Raw genomic sequence first — 9,490 nt, 5'->3', positions numbered from 1 at the left:
GATTTCATTCTATGAATACAATGATGTTTTGTTTTGTTTTCATTTACTGCAGCACTTTTATTTTTCTTTATACAGTGACTTGTTACTGGGGCCTAATGTCCTCACTGAAAAGTGGGAAACCAAAATTTGTCATTTCTTAAAGAACTGAGTACAAAAAACCTTACATAAATTAAAAGGATGAAACATTTACAGGTGCCAATGCAAACTTTCCCAACTAAAGTCAAGTAATAACCCACGGCCATCAGGAGGGGGAAAAAACCAGAATGGTCTTAAGGCTCGGATTTTCTCACCCTGTTACACCGACAAGATGGAAGTGGTAACTGGATCAGTAACCCTTGCCAGCCTCAAGAAATTTTGGAAGTCAGCTGTTGGTTAATACCCTGCACAGATCACTACCTGCTGCTTACACTGATCCACTAGGCTGGGTATTTCTCTTCCACAGCATGCTCTCCTCAGCCACTTGACCGAGCCACATGGCCTAATGGCTAAATCAAGATGGGCACAGGGTATTAAACATATACCAAGGGAACAGTTAACTTGAATATAAAGTCAAAATCAGCAACGAGTTCTACAGTCCAGTGTGGATATTGGATACAAACTTCAAGGACAAATTTCTTTTCAAGGGATTATTCCAATTTCATGAGGCTAGCATGGGGAGTGTACATTTGCCAGGGCAAATCTAAACTTCAGAATCAGCTCATGCAGCAGATGCCTGGTACCTGCTCAGTCCATCTAGAAGCATTTGCAGTGAACGATGGAGGAGCCCAACTTGTCATACCCCTGCTTGCTGATCCCCATCTGCTGGAAGGTGGACAGGGAGACCAGGATGGAGCCACCAATCCAGACTGAGTACTTGCGTTTAGGAGGACCAATGATCTTAATCTTCATTGTGCTGGGTGCTAGGGTGGCGATCTTGTCAGCAACACCTGGATACATGGTGGTACCACCAGACAGCACTGTGATGGTATATGGATCCTTGAGGATGTCCACATCACTCTTCATGATGGAGTTGAAGGTAGTCTTATGGATGTCACATGACTCCATGCCCAGGAAGGAAGGCTGGAAGAAAGCCTCTGGACACCGGCATCACTCATTGCTGATGGTGATCACCTGCACGTCAGGCAACTCATAGCTATTCTCCAAGAAGGAGGAGGATGCAGCAGTAGCCATTTCTTGCTCAAAATGTAGGGCCACATAGCAAGCTTCTCCTTAATGTCCCGCACAATTTCCCGCTCAGTCGTGGTTGTAAAGCTGTAGCCCCACTCAATCAGGATCTTCATGATGTAGTCCTTCAGGTCCCAGCCAGCCAGATTCAGACACAAGATGTCATGGGTAAGGGCGTAGCCCTCATAGATGAGCACTGTAGGTGTGACCCCATCACCAGAATCCATGACAATGCCAGTGGTGCGCCCAGATGCATACAAGGACAGCATCGCCTGAATGGTTATGTACATGGCTAGGGTACTGAAGGTTTCAAATACTATCTGTGTCATCTTCTCTCTGTTGGCTTTGGAGTTCAGAGTGACCTCAGTCAGAAGCACCAGGTGTTCCTCGGGGGTCACACGTAGTTCACTGTACAAGGTGTGGTGCTTTATCTTCTCCATGTCATCCCAGTTGGTGGCAATGCCGTGCTCGATGAGGTACTGCAGGGTCAGGATATCTCTCTTGCTCTGGGCCTCATCACTCCCATAGGAATCTTTCTGGCCCATGCCTACCATGAAGCTCTGGTGTCAGGGGCAACCAACAATGGAAGGAAACACAGCCCTGGGGGCATCGAGTCACCAGCAAAGCCAGCTTTGCACATGCCACAGTCATCATCAATGATGAGCGCAGTGATTTCTTCTTCCATTGTGATCAACGAAGGATGGGGTGACAGAGTGTGAGATGATGACATTTTGACACATGAAAATTAACACATGTAACTCAGCATGTAAGGAGAACAGGAATTACATGATTACCTCAATAGATGCAAAGCAAAAGGCCTTTGACAAAGTCCAACACCCCCTCCTGATGAAAGCCCTGAAGCAACTAGGAATAGGAGAATAACAAAGGCTCAGTAGGATCAACTTGTGTCCAGCTTTGCACTAAATGACTAAAGACTAGGAGCTTTTCTTGTAAAATGTACAACAATGAGACAAGGGTGCCCACTCACTCCCTTCTTGTTTATATTGCTCAATGTGTTAGCTAGAGCAATAAGAGAAGAGGGAAAATAGAGTGATACAAGTAAGAAAGTATTCAATCGGATGACATGATTTTATTACTTAAATGACCCCAGTGATTCCATGAGAAAAGCCTTTGATCTGATAAGCATGCTCAATGAAATATTAGGAACTAGAAACATCCAAAGCTAACTAGTTTTTCTGTACTCTAATAATGAATACGCTGAGAAAGAAATCATGAAAAATTATATCTACAACAGCCTCAAAATTAGTATTGATGAGTAAACTAAAGGAAGGAAGTGAGAGACCAATATAATGAAAACTTTAAGACCCTGAAGAAAGAAATAGCTGAGGCCCTTGCAGTATCAGTAAGCTTTTCTTAAAGACACTAGAAGATGAAAAGACCGAGGCTTATGGATTGGGAAAATATTGTAAAAATGAATATGTGAAAATGGAAAACAAACTACGGGTTCAACACAATCCTCATTAAGACTCCAATAGCATTTGTAGAACTAAAGTGTGTTCTAAATTTTACATGAAAGCACAAAAGACCCCAAATAACCAAAAAATTCTTAAGTAGAGAAAGAACAATGCTAGTGCCAGGTGATAGCAGTCTAAGCCTTTAATCCCTGCACTCAGGAGGCAGAAGCAGGTGGATCTCTGTGAGTTCAAGGCCAGCCTGGTCTGCAGAGCAAGTTCTAGAACAGCCACGGCTACATTCGAAAAACAAAACCCCCAAACGGAAACAAAATAAAAACAAACAAAAATAAACCTAAAGAAGCAAAAAGCAAAAACCAAAAACCAAAGCCCCTCCCCCAAACAGTGCTGGAAGTATAACACAATTTCAAATTATAATAATATAGAGCCACAGCAACACAATACCATCATGGTACAGTACAACACAGAACAGTGGAATGAAGTAGGTGACCAGAAATTATTCACATAGCTATGATCATTTATTTTTTAAAGATTTTTATATTTTCAGCTTTAATGTCATCACCTCATATTTCTCCTCTTTCTCCATTTCTTCACATGTATCCTCCCAGTTCTCTCTCAAATTCATGGCCTCTCCCTCTCTCCCTCTCTCTCTCTCTCTCTCTCTCTCTCTCTCTCTCTCTCTCTCTCTCTCTCTTGAGGCCCCATGAGATTTCCGCCTTCATTGCTAGTACGTCTTTTTGTGTTGTATTTGTTCAGGTCTTGTTTGGGCTGCCATGGCCACTGAAGTGTTGTGGGGATATGAGGGAGGAAGAAAGTGCTTTAAAGGGAGAAAGAGGGAGGACAAGAAAAGTTAATAAAAGGAAGTAATGACAAAATATTAGATATTATTTTTACATGCAGAATCTATGTTTAACTGTATATGCAAATAAGCATAGGACATGAAAGCAGAAAGGGCTCTATTTAGAAGGAAGAGTGATAGTGAGTAGACAAATATGAACAAACTATAATGACATATATATGAGGAGCTAAATTAATGGCTTAGTCAGTAAAATAGTTGCTATGAAAGCATGACAAACTGATCTCAAAACGCAAGCAGCCATGCAAAGGGCAAGTGTGTGACTATAATCCAGCGTGTGTGTAGAGATGGGTGGAATCCAGGATCTCACTGGCCAGACAGTCTGGCTAAAACAGCAAGATTCCAGTTTACTGAGAAATTTTATGTCAGGGGAATACGTTAAAGAGAATAGAAGATGACATCCCACATCCTGTTCTATCCAACACACACACACACACACACACACACACACACACACACACACACAGACACACACAGACAGACACACACATACACACACACACAGACACACACAGACACACACATACACACACATACAAGTATGAGGAGATAGGAGAGAGACAAAGAGAATACAGAAAGCAGTTGAGGAAAGGAGCCTTGCTTCCACATATGCACATGTACATATACATGTTATATACATATGTGTCATATACAAATTTATATGAACATGCCATAATAAAATACAGTGCATTATTTCGTGTATTAACTAAAAATTTAGTAAAGTTCTTCTCTGAGAAGTTCTGCAATAAGTATTACAAGGCACTTTAGTAGAAAATATTGCCGAGTAAGAAAAAATAACTATAGCCACTGTTCTGCTACTGTGTGATGTGGCAACAACCACCACCAAGACTTCAGTAGTTTAATGCAAGGAAAACATATTGGTCAGTGATTCTTCAGGTTTTACATAGTTAAAGAAGTGAGTTCCCCACATGCCATCCTTCAGTGGCATCTCCTAAGAACATTTTAACACTGTGCCAAGCATTTAAAAGGCCAAGGCAATTTGAAAAATCATATGGGAACCTACCAATGTAGGAGTTCTTAAATATATATACATTATAAAATCAATCTAAACGGAGTCACCAAATACTAAGGTAATCAATGCCCCAACTAAACATTGTCTTTGTTACTAAGGAAGACCTCTGGTGTCAGGGATTGTTTATACCTTGTCAAGTTGTTGGCCAGAGGGACCCCATGGAAACCCTCAAACAGCACAGGGTATTGCAAAGGCGGTTTTTTCTTCTCCACAACCTGATTGTAAGGCTCCATTGCTAAAGACAACACTTACATAATTGAGCACAAAAGTCTAGCTACTGCCTAACTAGAACCTTCACCCTACTGACTAGCATCGATGCTACTGGGAGGTACTCTGCATACTACTGGAGGAGAAAAGTAATTGTCAATATCATTTAGCTACAAACTCTGTGACCTACAATAATCCTCTGTCTGCAGGACATAGTGGTATAATTACTTCACAAATGTTATATGACTAAAAGACCACATTTTGGTTGTCTTTAAGGTCCACTCCATGTGATGGAACTCACACCTGACAATGCCAAAGTGGAAGAGTCAGAGACTAGATAGGCCGTGGGCCTAGGGAAAAACCTAATGCTATTATTCTGCTAAAGGAGCACAACAATAAAATGACTCCTAATGACATATCGGTCATCGATCAGATCCTTGCTCAACCCTCATTAGAGAAGTTTCTTCTTGTGGCAGACAGGGATTAGCACAGCATTCCACAGCTGCACAGTGTGCAGAGAGTGAAATACTTTGGAGCCCCCAGTTCTAAGAGAAATGGCTTTATCAATCCCTTCCCCTCAAGGCTCAGGGATCTATGTGACAAAGGAGGCTTCTTGGAAAGAGTGTAAGAGCCAGAGTTAGTGTGGATGACACTAACAAAACAGTGTCTTCCTGAGATAACAGGTATAACGTATACGTGAACTCACAAGACTCTCAGCATATACAAGACCTTTACAGGCTCAAGCCAGATGAGGCACTGAGAGGGTAAAGTGTACACAGGGTGTTTAACCAAGAAGCTATCTGTAACTGATACCCTCTCAAAAAGGGAAGATCAGTTTTTTCTCCAGTCGAGTGTGTTCAACTGCACTCTAAAACAGGACACATACTCAAAAGTTGTTGGCCAACACAAAACAGACTCTGCTTTTGTATCACTTTACTTTAGTTTTGGCAGGTTTTGACTTATTGGTCTTTTGCTTATTTTGACTTTTCATTTTTGTCCGTTATTTTCATTTTTGTATTTTTTTAAGAGAGTGAGAGAGAGGGAAGGAGAGAGAGAGAGTGGAAAAGGTATAAAATTGAGTGGTAAGGAGATGAGGAGGATCTAAGAGGAGTTGGGATTGGGGGACGGCAAACTAATCAACATATATTATATGAGAAATTTAAATAAAAATGAAAAAAAGCTCAGGGCAAGAGAACTCTGGGAAGTCAGACAAAGAAATGCTTCTGGTTAGAAGTAAATATAATTTTTCCTTCTCCCATCATTGGCCGAATCAAGTGACATGGTAGTGTCTAATTTCAAAGGGACTAGGTTTTGTATTCCTCAGATATACCCATGTCTTTTGGAGAAGAACTACATCTTGTTTGGCAGTTGTAATGCCTATCACACTTGAAAGCCCTAGGTGGCCAGTTGGTACTCCATCTTTGAAATTAGGCCAAGTTCTTGATGCTCTTAAGCAGATGCAGAGCTGTTCCAAAACCTGCATCTGCTTATACTTCAAGGGATGTCTTCAGACAGGACCATATTTCTTTATCATCTCTTGAAATCTACTCAAAATGGTTCAGTTAGTGCCTGAGACATGCTATTCCCAGTCATATTGGCTTACCAAAGGAACATTTACAGCTTATACCCAGCTTATCATATGATTTAAATCTTTAGCATACCTGATAATTTAGGAAGGTTCATTGGAGAGCCAAGAAACTCATTTAAAAGGGCTTCTTAGCCCCACCTAACAAGAGTAAAACTTTGAGCTCACAGATCTAGCATTTTTTGTGCTTTTTAGCTTGTTATAGTTTTCTTAGCTCTATTCCATTAATTAATTAGTTAATTGTGTGTGTCCCTTCATGTCCACACACACCTGTGCACTCCACTGAGTGCATCCATGTGGGGCATGGGAATTGAACTCAGAATGTCAGAGTTGGCATTCTGCAGACCCTCATTATGGTCCTTTTCTTTTCTTTTCTTTTCTAACCTAAACACTCAAGGTTGGTCTCCTCATCTGAATAACATATGAAATGTTAGCTTGTGATGCTGCTGCCAACTTGTAGGAATGAAATGAGATCAAGACTAGATGCCCAATGTGGGACAAAATGACAGTTTAAGGAGAACAGCTGGTAGGGAATCTAGTAGGAATCCTTCTATTTGAACCCTGTAGAGTTCAAATAGTAGAATACTAGAGCCACATAGTGATTACACTGTCAAGTATGCCTTAATAATATTGGAATTATTGATAGAGCCAGACATTTTTAGGAATGTGATTTATCTTTTTAACGTACATTCATTTGACTTAATTTATCTGTTGGCATGCCATGAGCCATTCTGGTTGTACATGTATAAAATGATTTAGTCTTAGGGCCTTAGTTTTAATTGACAGCATGGAAGTGGACAGCTACAGCCATGTGACTTAGCTTCAGTGTTTGTCAGCCGGATACTGGTACAAGTTTTCTTCCTTCTTCTATAAAGGGGGTGCTGAAAGTGATTGCTTTGGTGGGAACTAGGAGGGAGATGAAACCGGGACCCTGAAAGCACAAGCATAATTAGACTTCTAGAAAATGCTGTGGTGGAGGAGAGTGGATGCTTGGAAGACAATGATCCCTATAGCAGAGGAACCCATGGGCCAGAAGAAAAATGAGAGTGAGAACTGCCCGATGGAAGAGCTGCGTCTGTAGAGCCACTGTTAGAGTGCTTGCCTAGCATGCAAGAAGGCCTGGGTTCCAGCCTCAGCACCTCATAAACTGGCCGTAGAGATGCACACCTGGAATCGGAGCATGTAGGAGCTGGAGCCAGAGGAGTAAAAGTTCAAGGTCATGCTCACTTCCATAGCAAGTCTGAGGTCAGCCTGGAGTACACTAAGGTTCTCTGACTCTCTGTCTCTCTGTCTCAGTCTCAGTCTCTCTGTCTCTGTCTCTGTCTCTCTCTCTCTCTCTCTCTCTTTCTCTGTCTCTGTCTCTCTCTCTCTCTCTCTCTCTCTCTCTCTCTCTCTCTCTCTCTCTCAGAATGAACAAAGAAAGAAAAAGGAAAAAGAAAGGAAACCTATCTCATGGGTATGTGAAAAAGTGAAGGCTTGTTCTATAACATCAATTCTGTAAAGCTAATTTGCTGAAGTAACTGCCCGTATTGTGCTACCTTATTTATTTATTTTTTTATAACTGCTACCAAATGACTCCAGTTTTTAATTCTTTACTTTCCATTTTATGGCCCACAGCTTCCTTCGAGTGTGCGAGTGCCCTCTCCAGATGGACTGTGCACCTCATTTGGGAAGAAGGGCAGGGCAGCCGATTTTCATCATCTGGGCCTTTAAGAACTCTCTAGGTAGCCCTAAAATACATAAAAGCCCAAATGCTGGACAGGAAATTTAGCCATGTCTCTTGCTGAACAGGGTTCAGATTTTAGTCAGTTTGATTTTTCTTTTACTGTTGGGCTAGGACTACCGGCGTTGCAGAGCAGCTGGAGCGCAGGGAGGGTAGGGTGGACGCATGTGCAGTGCACAAGTCTGTTTTTTCTAGGTGATGCTTTTTAGTCTGAAATTGCTTTCTATGCAGACATTGCTAGTGAGTCTGGGTGCTTCGTTTCGATTTTGGCCATATGGCTCTGCTCCCAAAATTCCTCAGGCTCCTCCAACTTCTGTTCTCCCACCACGTGGCCACAAATTGACTCCTCACTTTGCCTGGAGCTTTTAATTGGTTTAAATAATAAACTCCCCAAGTCTTTGTTTGTTGGCACACAGAATTCAGTGCGCAATTGCAAATGAGTCGGGCAACCTGCTTTGATTTGGTGATTAGTCATAGCTCTTAATTGTTTTTACAATTTCCACCTGAGCGATCAGGAAATGAAGCGCCAGCCACACTTCCAGCAAGTTGCAAAGAACCTAACTATGGTATTTCCTTATTGACTGTTTCCTTGCCTGTGAGGAGGCTACACCATGATGTTGTGGCTTGGGAGGTGGGCGTCACTTGGCTGAAGTCAAGCTCTGGCATTTTAAGCTGATTCCTGTCAGACTCTGGGAAGTGATGGAGACAGATTAAATCACAAAGCATGAAACGGAACGCCCCCACCCCCTATCAGGGCATGAGGTCCCAGTCACATCATAGCATAAATACGGAAAACATGGACATGGCTTTGGGAAACCAGAGTTTTCCTCCTGTCTCAAAAGAAGACGTTTTTGTTTAAGGCGTTTTTGTTGTGTTTTGTTTTGCTTTGCTTTCATTTATTTTCCTATCCCATCAGTGCAGATGGCTGATTAGCAATGCCTTTGGTTTTTTGTTTGGGTCTGTTGTCCTTTCCTTTGGAGGTCAGCTCTCTGAACTTCTGAAACAGAACTATCAGCAAATGTAATATAGACATTTTTTTGAAGAGGTGTTTGTTTTTCATTTGAAACGTCTTCTGAAAATTCCCATATGGCACTGCTTCCTTTGTTGAGGATGGATTCAACCCACCAGTGACCCAGTACCTTCTCTGCACTTTTAGTGATCCATGAGAATGACTAAGTTCCAGGGTCTGCTCCTGAATCTCTTCCTCATCACATCTCCTCCCACACCCTCAGCTGACAGAGCATCTCTTTTTATTCCTCCACATTGCCTTGGGCAATGATTGAGCTAGCTATTTGGGACAAATGTTAACACAGTCCCCCTTGACTGTATAAGTGTATGTTCCTAAGGCAAAGACTCTATGGTCTGTCCAGTGGAGGGAGTGAAGATCATAGATTCTGAGAACAGGTGGAATTAGGAGTCTTAGCCCAGCAAACCGATAAGCCAAGGAAACCCTGGCAAATTTCACAAAGCTTTCGAATCATAGTGTCGA

At 41.9% G+C, this 9,490-nt stretch overlaps 1 pseudogene across 1 annotated transcript; it reads right to left on the bottom strand.

The window, feature by feature from the left end:
- Positions 1-471: 471 nt before the first annotated feature.
- Positions 472-1,849, bottom strand: LOC311601812 (actin, cytoplasmic 2-like; annotated as a pseudogene). Its single transcript has one exon. The product of its transcript is annotated as an actin, cytoplasmic 2-like (transcript).
- Between the last annotated feature and the right edge of the window lie 7,641 nt (positions 1,850-9,490).

The sequence above is a fragment of the Acomys minous genome (genome assembly GCF_964271855.1).
Source record: "Acomys minous genome assembly, chromosome: 7".
Classification (NCBI taxonomy): Eukaryota; Metazoa; Chordata; class Mammalia; order Rodentia; family Muridae; genus Acomys; species Acomys minous.
Note: the sequence above shows the minus strand (reverse complement) of the source record. Positions and strands in the feature narration are given on the sequence as shown.